Below are 21,679 nucleotides of genomic sequence, written 5' to 3' on the forward strand. Positions count from 1 at the left end.
CTATTTATTGCCCATCGTATCTAACTAATTACAGCATGTAGCCTCTTGCCTGATGATGTTTCCTGCTGTTTTCTTTTTGTAACCACTTTGGTGATGGCCCCCTCACGAAGGGCCGGGATGTGGGCATCCTTCCAGGCAAGAGGGGGCAGTGTTGACATGTCGGCGTTATCAATACGCTAATAAAGGTCCTCTCGTGAGGTCTGCAGGGGATACAAGCTTCTTCTGTTGTCTCACCTCAGCAGCAAGACTGTGACTAATTGGAGGACAAAGTGGTGGAGGGCGTGCGGTGGTGAAGGTAGTGTTCTGTTGCTCTGTGTCCATATGATCCAGCTTTGTTTTGGGGGCCGGGGCGGATTCATCCTCAGAGTGTACAGCCTTGCCTTGTAAACACAGCTGTGTGCTCGTGTAGGCATCTCAAACAATGTCTCTCTCTCTCTCTCTCTCTCTCTCGCTCACTGCTGACAGGCTGAAAAGCACTTTCTAAGCCAGAAGACTCCACCATCTATCAGCTTGAGGCAGCCTCCAGGCTCAGCCGCATAACACTCACGCACAAGGACATGCACACTCACACACACTCTTTCCACCAAAATGAGCCCACCTCTTAACTGAATCCGTGGTGGCACCACACTGAGCCCCATGAGGCAGTTGGTCTCATAAAGTGGCTCGAGGAAACAAAAAAAAAAACTCCAGATGGTTGGCAGCAGATACATATAGCAAGACAATATGTATACTCACTAGGGATGAAATTGACTCTATATAGAATTACGGCTTTATATACTCACTGGACCCTTCATTAGGGACCTTGCAGACTATAATAGGATCCAGGATAAGAACTATTACAAGTTATGACTTCCCAAAGACTTTAAGAGCTGCGCCAGGTTGGGAAGTACCATCTCCTCTTTTCGATGCATTTGGCCAAAAGTAGTAGGAACCTTTAATTCCTGATATTTCATTCCGCCGAAAGAAATGTTTGGTGGTCCTAGTGGTTAGGGCATGCCCCATAATCAGCAGATTGCAGGTTTAATTCTTGACTCAGAGCCTCCTGTGTGGAGTTTGCATGTTTTGCCTGCGTGGGTTTTCTCCAGGTACTTCTTCCCACATTCCAAAAACACGTGTTAGGTTAATTAGAGATGGGATTGATGTGGGTGTGAATTACACAAGTCAGGCGCATGAAAAGTAACAACACAAAAAACATTTTAAGCAGATATTTTGCCATGTCATTTCTCATTTATTGTTCTCTTTGAGTTTTGTCTGAGTGGGAAAATTTGCTCAGCACAGCATGCACCTCACTGTCCTGTACATCTGGTGTAGACTCCCCCCCCGAGAGTCATCAAACCCCCAGCACAATAAAAATAGTGAGTGAGAAATCAGTGCTGAACTTTTGACCCACAGAGGGTAAAATAAAATAGAGCACTGGAGAATCCTCCCTGAAAAAACATCTTTTGAATTCCCTTTATGTCTGGGTTTCGAAGTTGACATACAGGTGCCTCTCTATAAATTTCATCCATCCATTTTCTAATTCGCTTATCCTCACGAGGGTCGCGGGCGTGCTGAAGGCTATCCCAGCTGTCCTCGGGCAGTAGGCAAGGTACACCCTGAACAACCATTCACGCTCACAATCACATCTTGGGACAATTTAGAGATTTCCATTAATACCGCCATGCATGTTTTTGGAATGTGGGTGGAAACAGGAGTACCCAGAGAAAACCCATGCAGGCATGCGGAGAACATGCAAATTCCGCATAGGAAGGGCAGGGCCGGATTCAAACCAATGACCTCTGCACTGTGAGGCGGATGTGCTACCCAGCTGACTACAATTACTATAATTTCATTAAACACGGGAAAATATTCCTTACCTACCTAAATCCTGTACCACTCAATTTGATTGTTTGTCGGTGTGTTTACACAAAACCATACAGTCAGTACCTGTTTTCAGTTGAAAACAATGCTGTCTCAACAACCGCCAAAAGCTGCAGGCTAACATTGATTTTTTGATAAGGATCCCACATTATTTGTACAACAGCTTAAAATGATAGTAGGCAGTAGATGATATGAAAAGATCAAGTGAAAAAATACATTTGGTTTTTCGATGCAATTATGACACTGCAGTTGATGCCGGAACTGGAGATATTAATGATCATGCATCCTGCTACACAAAACTAAACAATGAGAAGAAAAAAAAAAGCAAATGTAATATGATCCATTTGTTGTAGCTCAACTTGTAGCATGTGTGTAGAATAATGCATCTACCTTTAAGCTAGCTGATGAGAGGAAACTTTACAACAAGAGCACCTGGGCTCAGAGTGAAGTGGAACATATGTGCACCTCCTAGAGAAACTTGGGCCTGCTTTCTCAGAGGGCCGTCATGTTTACAAAGTCCACTAGAGAAAGAAGACACTTGGTGCTGCTGTGGCTGAGACATCTTGCCTTCAAGTGACTGAAGATGAGGTGAAGAAGATAGTTGAAGTGGGTCTTATGCTATGCAAATACATCCTTCTGCAACAGATGCCTTTCAATGGATCCATCTGTCAATGTGCACCAGTCGCAAAATCTAAGGACAGTAGATAGCAATGTGGTTGTGCTGGCCATCAATCTGATCCAGGAGGATCCAGGACATTCAGAGCTGTGGATTGTTGTTGGATCAGCGAAGGCATATAAAAGTATTCCAATCCACCACATCTCAGAAATGCGGGGATCATAGTAATGCCAAACACTGCCCCTCTTCCACACATTCACAAGATGTGACTTTGTATCAGCAATGTATGGAATTGGCAAAATAAATAAATAAATAAATGCATGGGTAGCTTACACAGATGTCACTGACACCCTCACTGCGATCATCCAAGACCCAACAAGCCTCACACTGAAATCAGTGCACATACGAGTTCTGCCTCATGCCCAATGTCAGATTTAGGTTCCAGTTCGCTACTAGAGATCCCGAAAAGGAAAAATTGGATCGAAAATAATTGGATAGAATCTAAAAGTGCCTGATTACACTACAATATTTTGCTCTCACTTTTCACAAGTAAACAAATAAATAAAACACACAAACTGCGTCCCAACCTTAATTTGGAGAAACAATACTTCAGCGTGAAGGGCCATTTCTTCTGCTTTTGTGTGTGTGTTTTGTGCAGAAGAATGGGACATGGCCCATTTTGCAGCCGGCAAAGGGAGAGAATTGATCACTTCCATGTCCAAGCAGTAAAAACATATTGTTAGTATGTCCTCCAGGGAGTGCTCGTCATTTTAGGAGCATAGGATCACCTTCCAGCCTCCCTGGGGAAAGAGGCTGCCTGCGGAAGGATGAAATGTCTTCCACACTTTGTCTGTGTTGGGGACGGACACCACAGTAAGAGCTGACAGCATCAATACATCTGACGGATGGGGCTGGATGCCCTTTTTTAGAGTAAGACCTCTAATGATGGTGCCGGTGACTAATGGGAAGTTTCTGCCAAGGCAGGGTTGTTCCATTTTAGCTGAGGGTTTGGCCTTGGCTGAAACTTATAGATGCTGATGTGAGAAATTTTCACTCTCCCATGCCCATTCTTGTCCAAGCTTCAATCTTATGGGGGATATGTCAATAGCTAGTGTGTCAGAAAAGAAAAGAAAAAAAAGAGTTCCATAATTGTGTACTTGTGCTTAATGGGATCGTAGGTGAGCTGGATTGCATCCATGATTACTTTGGGAAAATATCAAGGTAAACACTGTCCTGTCGCAAGCCAGTATAATATGGACGATTTGGAGTCTGTGATTCTTGATTCCAATTCTTGCATTTCCATTCCAGCAAAATGGGAATGTGACTCCCAATTCCACTTGATTCTGGTGACTCAAAACGCAACCCAAGCCTCCCGCAGTATAAGGCAGACGATCCGAGAGGTCTGCTATAACGCCTGTTTTCCATCTCTCCCACCTGATTCAAATGACCAGGATATATTCTGATCATTTGAATCAGATGTGTTGCAGCGGGGAGAGATGAAAAATTGACAGGACAGCGGTCCATGAGACCTGAGTTTGGACACCCCTGGTATAAGTTGTCCTATTTTTGTTGAATACACTGTCGTAGGTTGGCTCAGGGTCGCCCAGTGTGGCATAGAAAGTTCATGCAGAGTTGCAACGCAGGAGTTAAGGTGCTCCCTCCTACTGCCAACCACCAACCACCAAGGCTGTTTATGCCTCGGGTTAGCCTTGCTAACATGTGTTGTAGTATTGAGGAATCCAGAGGAACTCACACAAGCATGAGGAGACCAGGAAGCCATGAGCGGAGCTGTCTAACAGTCTAAACTGTTAAATAGTGATTTGCAGTAGCAGTGCACCAACAGTATGTATTTCGACACTAAAATAATGTCTTCCAAAACAATTATAAAGTGTGTTTTCACACTGCATAAAAACACAGTGGCTCTACTTATGGTGAAATTATGTGATTTAGGCTGTACATACCCATAAAAAAAAACCATAAAAGCAAGTAGCAAAGCTGAGCGAACAGTTTTCTCACTCTCCTGCAGTCATCAAAGGCAATGGCTGTAAGATGGGTTACGAGCGCAGTAACACAATATGCCAAGGGAAAGCCTTGTTCGTCGCTAACTAAATGCGGCCATTTAAATGGTGGAATAAAATGTATTTTACAGGCGGCAGTCAAGTGTGACTCTTGATCCCATCAAAGACTGTCTCCTCTGCCTTTTAACGTCAGCATCTGCGCCACAACTTAGACCTGCTTTTATCTGGTCTGTCGCTAAATTGACAGCGGTGCCGGGGATGAGCAATAGAAACCCCCTCAGAGCCCGCTAATTGCCAAACAAAAACACTCTAAAGTACACTTGCCATGTGCGCCTGTCTACCAAAATAGGGGGCATGTATGAATTTAAAAAGAAAAAAGCCCTCCAACCACCAGAACGTACCGTGAGGCGCAACGTGGCCTGCCAAATTCTCAAACATGGAAAAGTAGACTTGCCCCGGCATGGAAATGACGATGTGTCCGTTTTTACACCAAGCGCATGTGCGCCTCTCTATGAAAATGGATCCCTTCAAGTCAGCATTCCATAATTTGTTAATTTTGTATGACATCTGACTCACACATACTGATATAGTTCATTCCTGCTGAAATGGGTCATGGTTGGGTGAAGTGAGAATGTAATACCTACAAACTAATGACTACAAATACTAAATACAAAAATATTCCTGCTCACACATCTTGTGAAACGTTAATCTGAATAACCACACTCCTTCCAAAAGCTATTTTTGACAATGCACACTTCGATCAATCTAACCTTGAGCAAGGCAATTCTTCACTCAATGTTTAAAGAGTGGCTTTGTAGGCCATTTTAAAACCATTCCCATGCCAGCAGCACAAGTAAATGAGGAAGAGAAGCCCAAGGACATAAGTGTCATTTGGAATTAAAAGTGCAAGCGAGGAGAGTAAGACAGGAAGATATTGAGACTGACAGAGGAAAGAGATTCCTGAAGGGAAGCTGTGAATTTGCAACAGCAAACAACAAGAGAACAAAATGGATTTGATATGTTTGGCTGGTGAACGCTTGACCTTGCTTACATTATTAATTGCACTGTACAGCTGCAAATGTTTGGACTTATTACTTGTGGCGTGACGACCATCCACTGTGAATTATCCAAATGAAATGGAAGTGGTGAGGCTAGATAAGCAGACCAACAGCAACAGGACACAGATGAGATCCATTCAAATGGGAGCATCAATATTCATCACTGCACGGAGCCTGTGAGTGGATTAGAGCCACATGTTGTGTCATCACACCAGCCAACTGTCAAGTTCGAAAAAGTGTATGAGTGCATTTTCTTTCGGACGACAAGCTTTTTTCAACCATTGACTGATTTATGCTCCCTGACATGAGGGTGCAGGATGTTTCCAGAATAGCTCATTTTAATATCCTGCCCTGGTTTTCGCCTTTGGCATCAAACTGTCATACTGTGGAGAGATGGCAGGTGGAACGAAAACAGAGGCAAAAGAGGAGACTGGGAGTGAAGAATATGGGATCTTAAAATTTAGAAATGTTACTTGTGGGCAGTTGTGGGTGGCACGTCTGCGTCACAGTGAAGAGGTTCTGGGTTTGAATGTCCAGCTTCCAATCACATTACAAAAAACATCCATGGTAGGTTAACTGAATGCTCTCAAATGTCCAAATGTGTAAATGTGAGTGTGAGTGGTGGATTTTCAAAATGTGCCTTGTGATTGACTGCATGGCGACACATCCAGGGAGATCCATCCATCCATTTTCCACACCACGTATCCGAGGTTCACGGCTGACTTTGAGTGAAAAGGCAGACTATGTCCTGCACAGGTGACGAGTCATTCGCAGGGCAATATAGAAACCATTCATCAGTGCAGTGGGAACTGAACCCACACTGTGTGTACAAAGTCAGCGAGTGTACCTCAACACTAAAACACACATTTCTAGGAAAATACTGTATGGTCGAACACGAGTCAAATAATAGATTAGCTCTGATCTCCTTTGGTCAATGGCAAAGAAAAAAAAGGGTTGTTTTGTTTTTTTAATTGTAGGGGCAATGCTTTAAGTTGCATTGCAAAATAGATGAATCATTCTATTACAAAGTGTAATGCGGAATTTAATTCAGTTAAGTAGTATAACATAAAAGCCAACAAAATTGTTGACAATTGGTGAGAAGTATGGAGACCCTTGAGTCTGACTCCAGTTTTTCAACTCAGGGTTAGTCATTTGATTGATAAATTCTCATACATTCTAATGTAGGATATGCAGTGGAGCAAAGGACATTGCGAGTTAAGACCGTCACCACAAAAACAAAAGGTAAGACAGGAGGCAGGTAGCAGAATGTTTAGGAAACAGGGCGACATAACTCTAATTTTCTCCCAGTGTTGAAGGTATCGCATCAATGCAGATGACTCTGGGAACGGAGGGATAAGGCCTCCCCAGATTAATAGTGACCGCGATCCATCCCCTCTACTGTCTGGATAAAAGGTGACAAGGTCTTAGTCCGTCAAGAGAGGATCTGCCAGGGGTCAACCACAGACTGCATTAGGAAGGAGAGACAAAAGGAATACTGACCGAAGACGTAGGGACACAACAAGGAGAGACAGGAGGTGACACAGAGGAAGAGGAAGTTGACATGTTAATGTCCTGCAAAATTAAATCAGCCTGATACAAAAGTTTTTCAAAAACAAATGCTTCATGAATTTAAATAAGGACTTTCCAATGACTTTTTCATTAAAACCACTGGCGCATACGCTACTATGAAAGTAAACAGTTAAGTGGTAGTTTACATAAAATTATCACTGAACTGAAATCATTTGATGGCTGCTTGATCTCCCCAAAATAAAAATAAAAATCTCATCTGCGCCCATGGGGCATAATGAGGTTTTTAACAAACATTTAAAAAAACAGATGTAGTCCAGCTCTGGAGGTTGCCTTGGTTACACACATTCATTTTTTTGGTACAATGAAACCAAAAATAGAACCATATAACTTGTGTCACCTTTCATCCCTCAAAGGACCCTGATTGATCACACCATCGTATCGTTCCAGTGCCACGGATTTACATTTTAAACAGCGGCCTTACACTATATGTGAAAGGGCTTGCACCAGTCCCCCGAAACATCACGTAAAGCCAATGCATGCATTAAAATAAATCAATATGCACAACAAAATATGTCTACACTGTTGACGTGTCGCATTCTATTCCACACCTGTAAGTACTGCAGTATTTGGATTGGATTGTGAAGAGCAAAAAGCTCTTTCAACAAACAAGGTTTAGATAAGTCTTCTTACTGTATATGTTGACTAGAGTGGCTTATAACCATATGGATTACACTGAACCAATTCATAGAGTGTAACCGTTAATGCACTGCAATGCAGATCATCTTAATCTGAACTAACCCCTGTTCAACCTGCCTGTCACACTGCATGTTTGTATATGCCGTGTAACACCATAAACTGCATGCATGTTTCATCAATTTCTAATGGTCTGACAATTAAAATCGGGATCATCTTTGGATCTATTCATTGTGTAGAGTACAACAAATGTAAAATGTCATTGTCCATGCTTGGGTCCAACCATGCTTGAACTGTAGATGCCTTCATAACACAAAGTGGGTTGTACTTTAGACGACCTCCTCCAAATAGCATCAATAATACATTTTGTCCTCATACCAACCAACCTTGTTGCAACATCACATATATTATGAATTGAGGCCAAAGCCGTTTTTCAAGGACAAAGCATAACAATCAAACACAGAGAAGGGACGAGCGTTGAGGACCTTGAGGTGTATTCATAAACATCTGACAACTTCCTAATATAGTACCTGCAGAGAGACGCCAAGCAGAGCTGCAAAGCCATGAGCTCACTTTGTGGTGCCTCCCTGAGGACCTTTTCTGTGACAGCCATTCGTCCTGCACCGGAGGTAATGAACTGGAGGGGTCCCTTGAGAACATCGCTGGGAAATTCTTTGCATGACCCCCACCCACCCATATATATATATACACACACACACACACACTCTTGTGTGGAGTTTGCATGTTCTCCCAGTGCCTGCATGGGTTTTCTCCGGGTACTGGGGTTTCCACATTCCAAAAACACGCATGGTAAGTTAATTGATCACTTTAAATTGTCCATAGGGGTGATTGTAAACACGGATGGTTGTTCGTCCATGTGTGTGCTGGGACTGGCGGTGTACCCCGCCTACTGCCCGAAGACAGCTGGGATAAGCTCCAGCACACCCGCGACCCTTGTGAGGGTAAGCGGATTGGAAAATGGAAGGAGATATATATATATATATATATATATACATACACATTGTATACAGGAGCTCCAGCACACCCTTGTGAGCATAAACTGTTCACACAATGGAGAATTTGGACATGGCAGAACTTGTATTTTACTTAGATTTTGTTTTTCTCCAAAAATATTATAAAATGACTTTAGAGTCCAAGCATATGCAGAGATTGTTAGTGGTGGAATCAATAGAACCCTGAAGCAGTGATGGACTGACAGCTGCAGTGAAAGTCTTCCCATGGTGATAATAGCAAGAACATGCATGTGCAATTTGCCTGAGGAGCTCTTCTGTCCTCTCTTTGTTTTGGTTGCCATGGTGCTGCCTCATTCATCCCCACAATTTCTCCTTTTTCAGGCGGATTGGTGTTACTATTACTCACACTGGTGCACACACCCCTCCACTCTGTAAATCCATGTGTGCTCTCCAGAGTGCCCCATCAGCACCAATGTGCCATCTGTAGACGCAAGACACAGAGCCGACCCGCTGGGTTTATCTGTCATTGAGCAGGCAAAGGACAGGTGAGGTGAAAAATAACCTTCTGCCTGCTAACTCCCTCGTCAGCAAAGACAAAGGATTAAAAAAAAAAAAAGAGGTATTGTTCTTTGCTATAGTCATTTCATCGGCCTGCTGCTTGTGTGTAATAATTTCACTAAAGTGGCCTTTGTGTGTGTTATAACTATCGACTCAAATATCCTAATTCTTCATCCATCCATTTTATACACCGATTCACCTTTTCAGTGATGCAAGGAGATGGAAACTATCCAAGATGACTTTGGGTGAAAGGCAGGACTATATACTGGAGTGGTCGGCAGTCAATCACAAGGCACATATACTAGAGAGACAGACAACCATTTTAGACGATTTGTATCAAACTGATTAGTTAAAAGTCTGGTTTTATGTCCCATTATAATGTTAAGTCTGGTAGGTGGTTTGATATTTTACCGACAAGGTAGATACAATGAGAAAATGTCTCTCCTCAGTTAAAAAAAAAGTGCTGCATTGTGCAGCTTCACCAAAAATAGTCTTGTCGTCTCTTTCCATCCGTCAGCGCTGTGGTTGACTGCCTCGCTATAAGCAATTACTGCTCCAAATGGGCCTAATGACACTCAAAGGGATGCAGTGCTCTAGCTCAGGGAGCAGATATGCACTATTTATACATCTTTTCGAAAGACACCTGACATGGCTCCATCAAAGCTGTGGAGCTCCAGAGAGACTGTATCAGCCTGTTTGGTTCAGGTGATGGCCTTCCTCACTCTGACCTACTTGTCCCGAATATCTATGGGGGGAGCATGCAGCATTCACATTGATTTCACTGGGAATTTGAATGTCAACACCTCGACCTGAATATTGACTGCAGATCGCCGTGTCCAATTCCAGTTTATTGGCTATTATTAGGGGCAGGGTTCGAAATGAGCCAGTATGGCTGTTGACAATTTACCAGCCAATCATATTTTCCACAAGCCATTTAAAAAAACAAAACTTCAGCTCTGCTGTTTTTAAATTTTTGATGAAGAAAACTGGTATGATTTGTATTATTATTTATAAATATTATTATATTTATATATTATATTATATAAATATACAAAATAAATATTGTAAATTTCCCCAGTGTGGGACAAATAAAGGATATCTTATCTTATCTTATTATTCTTTTGCTTGGTCAAATGAAGTTTTGTAGAAGTAACGTCCAGGGCTACATATTACCAAGAACAAAACATGAGAGTAGGATTGGGTATTGTTTGAATTTGAACATATCATGTGGCATGATGGTAGAGGACCCCATAAAGGAGGGAGGCATGAGGAGCAGGGTAGGCTGAACAAAATGTATTAACAAACACATTAACATCAACACTTGCAGGGGTACACTGGAACAACTAAATCAAAACCACAAACAAAGTCCTGAATACCACAAGAAACCAAAGTAACAAAGAAACAAGAAACCTATGACAGGAGCACACAGACACTCACAATGATCCGACAAAGACTGACAGAACCCAGGAAACTAAATACAAGCAAAGTGACGAGACAACGAGAAACACCTGGACAACAAACAAAGGGTTGAGGGAGCTGATTGGTTAGCACAAGGGACCTGGATGACGAGAACAGGTGGAGACAAAAAAGGCACATCATGGAACAAAACCAAATGCAACCCAAACAAGAACATAATATTACCCCCCCCCCCCCCCCCCGGTCCTAAACAAAAACATCACAAGACGATTCCAGTCCCAATTTCGCTTCCAAACGATTCTCAATTTCGATTCTTTTTGGGGTGTCCAAACTATGGCCTTTCATTTTTCAGACTAAAATAACATTATATAATAACAAGGCCCGTGTAATTTGCCTGCACTGCACTACGGTACCTCTCCATGGAGTGGAACTAGCAAGGCAAAAGAACGTCTTTCACTTCCTTGTTTTCAATTAATTGGTCGTCATTTGATAAGACCACTGGCCCTGCCAAAATCTTAAAATTATTATATTAATTAATTATAGTTTTGCTTTCCATTTTCTAGCTTTTTTTAAATTTAACTATACATCTCATATATATACAGTAAATATATATAATTAAATTCCTCGTCTCACCCCCCCTCGGGTGGTGTCTGTCCCTCATTCAGCTCGGGTCCTCTACCAGAGGCCAGGAAGCTTGAGGGTTCTGCGCAGTATCCTTGCTGTTCCCAGCACTGCACATTTCTGGACCGAGATGTCCGATGTTGTTCCCGGGATCTGTTGCAACCACTCATCTAGTTTGAAGGTCACTGCCCCGAGTGCTCCGACCACCACGGGCACGACTGTCACTTTTACCTTCCAGGCTCTCTCCAGCTCCTCTCTGAGCCCTTGGTATTTCTCGAGTTTCTCGTGTTCCTTCTTTCTGATGTTTCCATCACTTGAGTGTCAGGGTGTGGAAGTATATAATCCCGATACAAACCAAAAGTTGTAAAAATATCACGGTTAAGGGTAAAGTATGAGCCTTAATGGAGACTTCTTTCTTCTTACTTTTTTCTTTTCTGATTGATATAAAAATGATTTATTAGATACAATCACATAACGGGGTAGGACTAGATAAGTTTTTTACTTCTTCCTACTCCCTTGAACATAATAACTGTGTTGAATGAAGATTGATTTCTTTCTTTTTACTTTTTTTATCTACCTTATTTTCTGTCAAATTATTACTGTATATATGTTTTATGTTCAATAAACAAACAAACAAACAATGGCTTTCCTCTGCCCTTTATCTATGATCACGATATCTGGTTGGTTCGCCATGACCATCTTGTCATTCTGGATCTGGAAGTCCCACAGGATCTTTGCTCTGTCATTCTCCACCACCTTCGGAGGTGTTTCCCATTTTGACCTTGGGGTTCCCAGTCCATACTATATATATATATATATATATGTTTAAATGTCCAATAGTCGTGGTCTGGCATCCTTTTCTCTATTTATTGGGCTTTACATCTGTAAGCTTTTGCTGTACTTAAGACTAATGGAATGACTGATGTTACGCTGCCATTTGAAAGAATGGTAAAGAGAAAAGGTATATTCCTCAAACTAAACTCTCAGCTTGGTTCCTGGAGAATTACATAAAATGTCAGAATTCTACCAATGGGATGACCATTTGCATTCCAAGGTTGAGTGAGGGACATATTAGTCGGAGTAGAAAGAGAAAAGGAAAAGAAAAAAGTACGCCATCCAGATATTTTTTACCAGATATGCACTCAGGTTCTGGGTTTGCTCGTGTTTCACTGCTCTACGGAGTAAACTTAATTTTTATTATTTTGCAATCTTTGCATCCTTGTAAAATGTGTACAGTAGGGTTTTAAATACCGGCACTCTAATATACGTTCGGATGGGGGGTTTTTTCCTCACAAAGTACGACAAATTCGTTCCTTGTCACTACTGTATGTGACAACCTTGCAATTGATATCTCCATTCCTCCAATCTTCATGTCATATCAATGAATGATGCATGGGAAATGTCTCAGTTGCTCTACATGCTACGTTAGCTAACTCATGAGGCTTATCCACCAGCGACATGCATGCAAGTCCCACAGGACGTTTGTTTCTTCACGATCTGATTTTTTGATGAAGAAAACTGGTAAGATTCGTATTGTTCTTTTGTTTGGTCAAATGAAGTTAATAGAGCCCTATATGTGCATGTTTTACATTATGGGCCAGTCTCAGCAGTCTAAATGAATAACAGAACTTTATTGCTGAAAATCAAGGTTACAATAATCATATAACCGTGGGTCAAACGATAGGACTTGTCATTGAAGGACAAAACCGATTGAAGGTTTTGGAATATGCTCTTTGGACTGTTGGTCATGTTTGACACTTCAAGTTCACACTGATTCTCCTCACCAATTATACATTGCATTTCTTTCACGCTCTCCTCGTGTCATTGCTAACCATTTTCATGGCTGTGTGATTGTCCGTCCAGGGTATTTAATGAGATTTATAATTAGTAGGGAGGCATGACAGATCAGAGCGCTTGTACCTACTGCTTGCAGTGCTAACTATGCATCAAGTAAAGAGCATTTTTTAAAAGGAGTTGTTTTCCATATTATGGGAAAAGGACTTTTGAATGAGTTGTATGCAAATATTTGAGTCGATGAGTGCTTGCATCCCCTCAATCAAGTGTGAAGTTCAACAACCGTGTAGTGAATATATCTTATCTGTCTGGATCTGAAAAAAGTGAGTCAGCTGTTCTGCACCTCTGCCCCATTGTTACGTAAAAGCGGGATAAATGTAAGTAAGAACTGACTACCATCGCCACACTGGGTTTCTCCACTCCTAAAAGGACTTTGAAGTGACGGGAGGTCAACACAGTTTGAAATGCTATCATGCAGAATAAGCTGCATCATCTTTGGGTATGACGTCCCAGACATCACGTCAAAGTCAAAAGGTGCATTTAGCATTAAGCTTTATTGAATACACAACTTTGTGTTTGCTCTCACGGTGACAGTGGCGGGTATTTGTGTTTGATGATGTGGTCATGTGCCACAGACACGTAGTATAGTATAAGACTGCTGCCTCCAGAAAAATAATGTTTTTATCTTCACTCTACTTGCATTAAAAAAAAAAAATTAAATACATAGAATGAGTTCTGCTTCCATAAATAGAAACGAGGAGTCAGCTGCAACACATAGCCTACTCACCAGCAAGATCCAGGCATACATTTTCCTGCGAAATGCTGCAAGGTCACCAACAAAGCCCCTGTTGTGCAACGCTCAAGCTCCACCCGAATTCATGGTAACGCAATACTTTCCTGTCATTGGCTTAGCAGTATATGGAAACTGATGAGTCCTACCTCACTTGCATGACAAAAAGCCAACCATGAAAAAAGGTGCTGATTTCAGCACACCAAGAAAAAGGGCGTGCAATAATTTTTGATATTTGCAGTATTTTTATGAAAGAATGTTATTAAGACAACTGGGAATTGATTAAAACTTAAAGGCAAAATTTGTTGCCTTGATGCAAATGAGACTAATGAAAGGCATAACATCCATTTGTAGATGGCCATTATTTGAGAAAATATACCTGTATACTGTACGTTATATACTTTTAAACCTTCCATTCTACTACAGTAATATTTTTTTTTTTGCTTGTAACCAAAGCTGATCAAATAAATAACCTCTAGAGCTACAGAACAAATATTAAACCCTATCAACAGTTCAGTTGTTGCAATAAACAACAATAGCCAAAGGAAAGTTTGAAAGTAATTTTGTGTCCAACACTGATCACATACAGTATATAACAATGTAATACCTCCAAATCAAACACAGTTGCACAATCTCGCTGAATGAACAAAACTCAACTAACATGATTCCTTTTGTTTTATCAAGTCTGAGAGCAACGACTAATGTGCTGACCCCGCAACCTTCCCTCCAGCTGACCATTGATATTGAGGCTGAAGCCCCCACACACAGCAGCAGATGCAACAGCACATAAAGCCTCGACTGTCACAGGGAAAACAAGGCGTCACCCCAGAGAAGACACTTTGAGGTGACTGGCTCACTTTGCATCAAGCTCGACGTCTTATTTAGTAACAAATCTCCTTATTGTAAATTTCCCCAGTGTGGGACAAATAAAGGATATCTTATTGGATCATTCTGAATACACACAGGGACAATGTACTGAAGAATAGTGCGAAAGGTGGAAAGGCACTTGGAAAACGAATATATTTGACTGGCATGCATGCATGCAATCTCCTCTTGTTGGGACTCAATGGATCAGTCCTAAGGCAGGAGTTGCACTTCGAATGACCCATAAATATTGCAGAAGGTCAGCGCACCACTGGTGACCGTTGCAACACTCATGTATGGAGCTGTGCTCATTCTCTCCCTGGGGGAGGGAGGCACGAAGAAAGCGGTCTTTATGATTCACAGAACATTCTCCTTCTGCGAACAACTCTGCATCTTTTTCATATGATACAGAACATTGTGCACGCTCGGTCCCACAAGGCAGCCAATGTGCCATTAATGAGGAACTCGGGATTCACTGAGTGCTTCTAACGTTGCTATCATATTTTTTTCCCTTACAAGACCTTTAATTCAACTGTCAGATGCTAATAGAAAGGCCACACATTTTGACAACGACACAGCGACAGAGAGACATTCCAATGCACAAAAGCGAGGCTTACAGAAGATAAAAGGACAATTGAAGTGACAGCTGAAATGGACCAGCAAATGTCACATCTTTTACAGGCAATCTGGTGATAAGTTCCTTTCGGCTTAACATGAATATAAAAGTGGAGACGGAGGTGTTTAGAAAATGTCCAGTTCATCTTCAATTTAATCCAATCGAGAGAAACTCTATAATCATGTATGACTTCAAAGCATTCCAATTATCCTGAATAAACAGGGCTGAGCTGCGCTTTGGCTTTGTTCCATGCAGTGACCAGGAGATAATTACACAAATTGGCACTTGGATGAATGAACAATTTCTTTATTTGAAAGTACTGCATGCACAAACGCAGAGAAAACAAACAAAACACAAAATACAATGTGAAGTACAGGCTGGGACATTCAACAGAAACTCAAGCTTTTGGCAAAGCACAAGTGGTCCTGGTGGTTGACTTTGCACTCACAATGGCGTATTTAGCATTGGACCTAAAATTGCCCCGGAAAAAGCAAATTCACCCCCCCCCCCCCCAAAAAAAATCATGCTGTCACATCCAGAGTTTGTCAGATTTGTGTTTATATATTGGTCGTTTTACGAGCTGAGATCCACCTGTCTTATCTGTAACTTTATGGGACATTAAATCTTTCGGATGTCATGTTTAGCGTGCATATTTCAGGTCAAGCTGACGCCAATTGCTTCTCCAGTAGTTAGAGTTGTTTTGGTGATGGTATAGTTCTCATTTGAACAGTAAGGCCAATGTGTGGCTGTAAAATATGAGTGCATTCTGGATGGTCCACCATTTTTATAGTCCACTGCAGTTAGGTGATGTGGAGATTCCATGGCAACTTCAGGGACGGTGTTCTTATGAGAAACCTGTTGACTTCTGTGTTGCCACCGGAATTATTCTTATTTTTTCAAGTTATTATCTTATAGCCAGATTATCACATGCATTTCTGTTTAAAGCTTAATGAAGGGACAAACATAGAATCCTCTCAAATTGATCTTAGATGATAGTTGATCGTTGTTCATCAGCATCACTTTCTTGATGGATAAGATTATAATTAATAACTGTCGCAAAGGATCGTCCAAACCCCCAAAGGCTGTACAGGAGCACTGTTAGATCTGCCATCTTGCTGATGTGTTGACAAAGAGGCGAGGAGTGAGTGTTAGCCTCCCATCATCAGGAGGGCACATCATAAACGTTCAAATAGAAATACGATTCAGTGGTGAAAAGGGGGGACCGTTTTGTGAAGTGATTCCCTGTTACATGACAAAGGGCAGGTAAACTGAGCGCTGTGGAGGAGCCCTGTGTTTTGTGTTGTGACCCCTCTGCAATCGTGTTTAGCGTGCCGCTGCTACTCTATTAGCCTCTTTGGTGTCTTCTGTCAGCGATGTGATCTCAGCGATGGTCACGTAGAGTTCACATTCAGGTTTGCAGCACACGAGAGAGTGATCAAATTCAAAGCGTCTACAACGGTTATGATGACAGCTACGCGTGTGCATTGAAAGTACTTAAAGCACTATGCTTGTGAAAGAAAGAAGGAAAAATAGGCGAGGATCATGATGAGGGGGAAATGATAGATGAAGACAAATGATGCAATTTAAAAATAAAATGGCTGACTGTCTTGTTTGTCATTATGCTCTGTCAGGTTTTTGGATCGTGTACACAATGCCTGATCCTCATTTCTGGGCTGGAGGCTGGTGATGCAGGAAGGCAGATGGAGGATTACAGTGGGCCTAATTGCCTGCCCTGCTCACACACCTCCATCTGCTGAAGAAGGGATCCTTGAGGCTTTCTCCTCCTCAGCAGCTCACTTTCATGCCGCCATTGTGTACATGTGACTGTTGCGCCATCCCTGACCTTCACCTCAAACACTCCAGCATGTATGTCATCATTCGACACGGCAGATTCGCTCCACACGTCCCAATGATACCACGTGATATCATAATGGAGCAGGGGACATATAAAGTCAATATGCATCTTTTACTATTTCATAGAAAGCTGCAATTTTGACGTGTTCAAGACACATTATAAAAGGAGTGGTGAAGAAATATGGCCTTTGTATATTTGGCCCAGATGTTTATTGACATCTGGGCTGCAGGCTCACTGCCATCTCACTTTGCTGTCGGCATGCATCACTGTGTTAACTCGCTGCTGCTGAGAGCAGTCTCTTCCTGAAGCATCTTCATCTTCAACTGCTTCAAAAATCAACATGTTCCTTGATCAATCCTTCTGAGATTTGCAGGAGGCAGTCTTTTGACTTTGGAACACAATTATCATCACTTAGCATCAAGAAACAAGAACAAGAGAGGAAAAAGACAGTGAAGGTGCTTCATGAAAAATCAAACAAAAAACAGTCCTCTCGTCAGCACTTTGAAAAGTCTAAAAATCAATAATACCAGCTGTGCAAAGCTGTAAAAGAGCCTTCGGCCTATAACCTAACCATAGACAAAAACAGAGAGAAACAGTTTACCAATGGCTTTTGATTACGCTTGTTTATTTTCCAGGTGAATCTATGCTTTGCTTTTTACTATGTTCCTCACTGTTATTAATGAATAATTCAATTATTATTACTTTTACTTGTTTAAGCCTGTCAGTGACATCATCCACGACTGCTGTCTTGAGCTTGATCGATAAGCGGACTTACATGATCGATGATGAAATAGGTAGATAACTAGATCGCTAGTTAGCTAGCTGCCCAGATAGACAGATAGATAGATGGACAGATCCATTTTCCTTTGTTCAGGTCTGCCTGACTTCCTGTTATGTGTCTGTGGGTGGACAAAATCAGCTACTTCAAGTAGGTCACATTGTGAGATATGACCTCACTTTTATTGTTTCTAGGAAAACAGTCATAAAAAAAAAATCTTTGTGAAAACATATGGCACTCCCATTTAGCTCGTGATACCTCCTGCTCTTGTTCCGTATGGCATGCTGCCTCAAGGCAAACAGTTGCGTCACTATTGTCCACTGAAATAGCTGCAGGCTTCTGATTTAAAGGTGATTAGTGGCGTCTAAGGAATAAAGGACTGCATGGTGTTCTACCCTGTGGACATACATGCTACACTGGGGGAAAAACAGCCTCGAGGGTGGATTTGGAGGCACAGTTTTTTTAAACGACATTTAAATGATTCATGTTTCGAAATTAAAGGCAACTTATCACTGGCCCATTACCAGCGCTTGACACAATTGCTGAGGGCTCAGCGAGGCAGTCTGATAATAGATGGTGTACCTCAATGAAGGTCATATCATTCGAAAGCGTTCTGGTGTAGAACCAACGGACCGTGAGTACAGCAACACCAATGGATTCTACAGGCCACTTGTTGGTCCACTGACTGCCCCACATACGCAATACGGACGAGTGATTGAACAGTTAATAACGTTTGACGTGGCGGTTTCACAACCTACATTTTCATTTTTTATCACAGCTGCACTGATTACTTGTCAAGTTCATGTCTTATTGATGGGATAGCTTTGTCTGTCCCATTGGTGGGTCTTAATTGGGTCATTGCATCAATAGTCCAGTCCAGACTTTTCCCTTGTATTTCCGACTGGATGTGAAATGCACTGACCATTATGCAATCATATCTAACAAGGAATTCCATTTGAATAAGCAGCTTTGCCCCTGACTTTTGTTGAGTGTCCAAAACAAACTAGGATGGCTCTAATGAAATCTCTGATTGCTTCACGTTTAGGAGTGTCCTCCTGGCAGCACTCAGTGGCGCACCAAGCCGGCGGAAGATGAAGGTCACAGTGAGATGAAGGCATCGGAACTACATCATCCGAAAATAGCATATGAGACTCTAAGGCCGCAAAAGTGGACACCCACTATGCCCTGGCACAAGCACGTACACAACAGATTTTTGGAATGGGAAGGGTTTTGGTGTTTTGGAGATTTCTATGACCTCTCTCTGGTTTACTGGTCAAGAATGTAAAACACAATGAATTTGTCTCTTGTAGACTGAGCTACACTAGTATTGCAGTAACAAGCAATGAGAAATGTGTCTGTAAGCAATCTTTTTTAATGCTGTTGAATTGTGACATAGCAATTCTGTGTATGTACTGTGTTTGGTGATATCCGAGCTGCATGTGCCACTAATTGACAGCTACGACTCACCACCTCTATTTGTAAAAATACAGTTACTGTCTATGGTTTTCTTTTGCATTTTTAGACCTTGGGCTGAAAAAGTGATGACCCCCTAGCTCCTCCTCTAATCGTTATGGTAATAGAAGCCCATCGCATGCTGGTACACCCAACAGCAGAGGGGCTGGTATTTGCTCTTAAAAGGGCTGATTTCAATGAGGGTAAAAAAAAATAGAATGAAAACTGAGAGGTAATTTTTGATCTTTTAGTTGTTTTTTTTTTAACAGAAGCATTTCACCGATGCAGTATGTCAAGACATCTGGACCTGCGATTTGGGAATGCATAATATTTCTCCCAAAATGTCTCCTTTAATCTTCAGTTGTCCACAAGCAAAATTACCAGAGATGTAGAGATCGCCTTTCACTGGCCGCACTTCATTGGCTGCACTTTTATGCTGCCATCTCACAGTGTCTGGGGAAAGTAGACAAAAGTGACTAAGATGCATTGGGTTCATGCACTGGGCACCAGACCAGAAGGGGTCACCCTGTCACCATCACTGCAACTGAGATGACAACCACTCAAACTTCAAATAAGATACACAGCATGATTAAGAAACTATGATGTACCATTTTTGTCTGACTGTTTTCCACATTCTGAGAAGCATTTGTTTTGATCAAGATGACATATTGAGATGATTTCAACATCTGTCGGTTTGCTTCAGATGTCAGTGGTAAAACTCGACGACCATGTGTCTTTCCAAGTGTTTGTCATCAGAAGTTTTTCCATATCTGCTTTTCCTCTGATCCCTCCGACACAGATGTTGTCTCTTGGGCACAAAGCGCTCCCTCGCTCATATTCTATTCATTTCTCTTCCAATTGCTCGGTGCTCGGCTGCACCTGCGCCACCACGCTTTCTCCTTTTTCCTACCTGGGGGGAAGGTGAGCGAAGAGGTTGCTGATTTATATTCATTTGCGGATGATCTCTGAGGAGTGAAAGCGGCAGACAGACAGATACAGAGAGAAGGACCTTGCGTTCCCTCCGAGAGTTGCAGAAGTGCCTTCACCGCAGCAACGAAAAAATGGATGCATTCAATCAATCTGATTCTCCCCAAAGCCTTGTCCAATCAACTTGTGACCTGGAACAGAAATTAATAACCACACCGTCGCTAATAATTCATGGCACCAAGCAGAGCGTGGACATTTCAAAGGGCGGCACATGTGGAGAGCTGAGCAAGTTATAACCTCCTCCACAACCTTTCCGGCACATTTACGTTTCTATTCTAAAGATAACTCGTGCTTCATCATTCAGCTCATTTGATTGATTACCTCGGTTCAAGATGTTTTCACTCACATCTGCAAGTACAAACGGTTGAAGTTCAGCAATTCGCTTAAACTTTTCAACCAGGATGGATGAATTCGAACTTCTGTTAAGTCCCAGAAAGTAATTTAATTAAATGCGAGAACCATCTATGATGAGTTCATCCGAGTTCATTCAAATGTGATGATTTCGGTGATATTGGTCCACATTGCGCACTTTAAAACAATGTAGCTATATTTAAATGATTATTCTCTTAACCTTATGATTGGGGAACAAAATGGATCACATCCATGTTCTTTTTAACTAATTTATGATGAAGTAAAATATGTATCAATATAATGTGACCATAATTGCCAAAGTCATTTTCAATTTACTGTCAAAATGTCAGTAAAAATATTAATGTGCTTAATAAGAATTATCCCCCCCCCCCCCAGCAGTCTTAATGTTGGCACAAACGGTGAAGCTGAAATCTTATTGCTTTGATAGTGAGTCAGCTTATTTCACATAACTTTAAGTTTTATGTTCTTCTCTCAAACACCACTTGTTGACACTTGTCCATCTTTTGCAATACGGGTGCAAAAAAGCCAAAGAAAAAGCAAAATGCATGAAAGTTTATCCTTGAACACTCACTGGATGGATGCTGATGTCTTTGCTTTACATACTACATGTTTGGCTTTCGGAAGAAAGTAAAAGCCAACTGCATCCTCAAATAAAAATCGGATGCTTTGGTGAAACATTGGAGGCATATTTCTCCTAAAAATTTGGTTTGAATTCAGAATTAGTTTGGAGGTACATCTATAATGACAAAAAATGCTGGAAATGCTGAACTTCCGACATCATTGCAACATGTCTGGGAACAGAGATTCCATCTAACAAAGATCATGAG

The sequence above is a fragment of the Hippocampus guttulatus genome, chromosome 10, assembly GCF_054856545.1.
Source record: "Hippocampus guttulatus isolate MCC_2025c chromosome 10, RoL_Hgut_1.0, whole genome shotgun sequence".
NCBI classification, from domain to species: Eukaryota; Metazoa; Chordata; class Actinopteri; order Syngnathiformes; family Syngnathidae; genus Hippocampus; species Hippocampus guttulatus.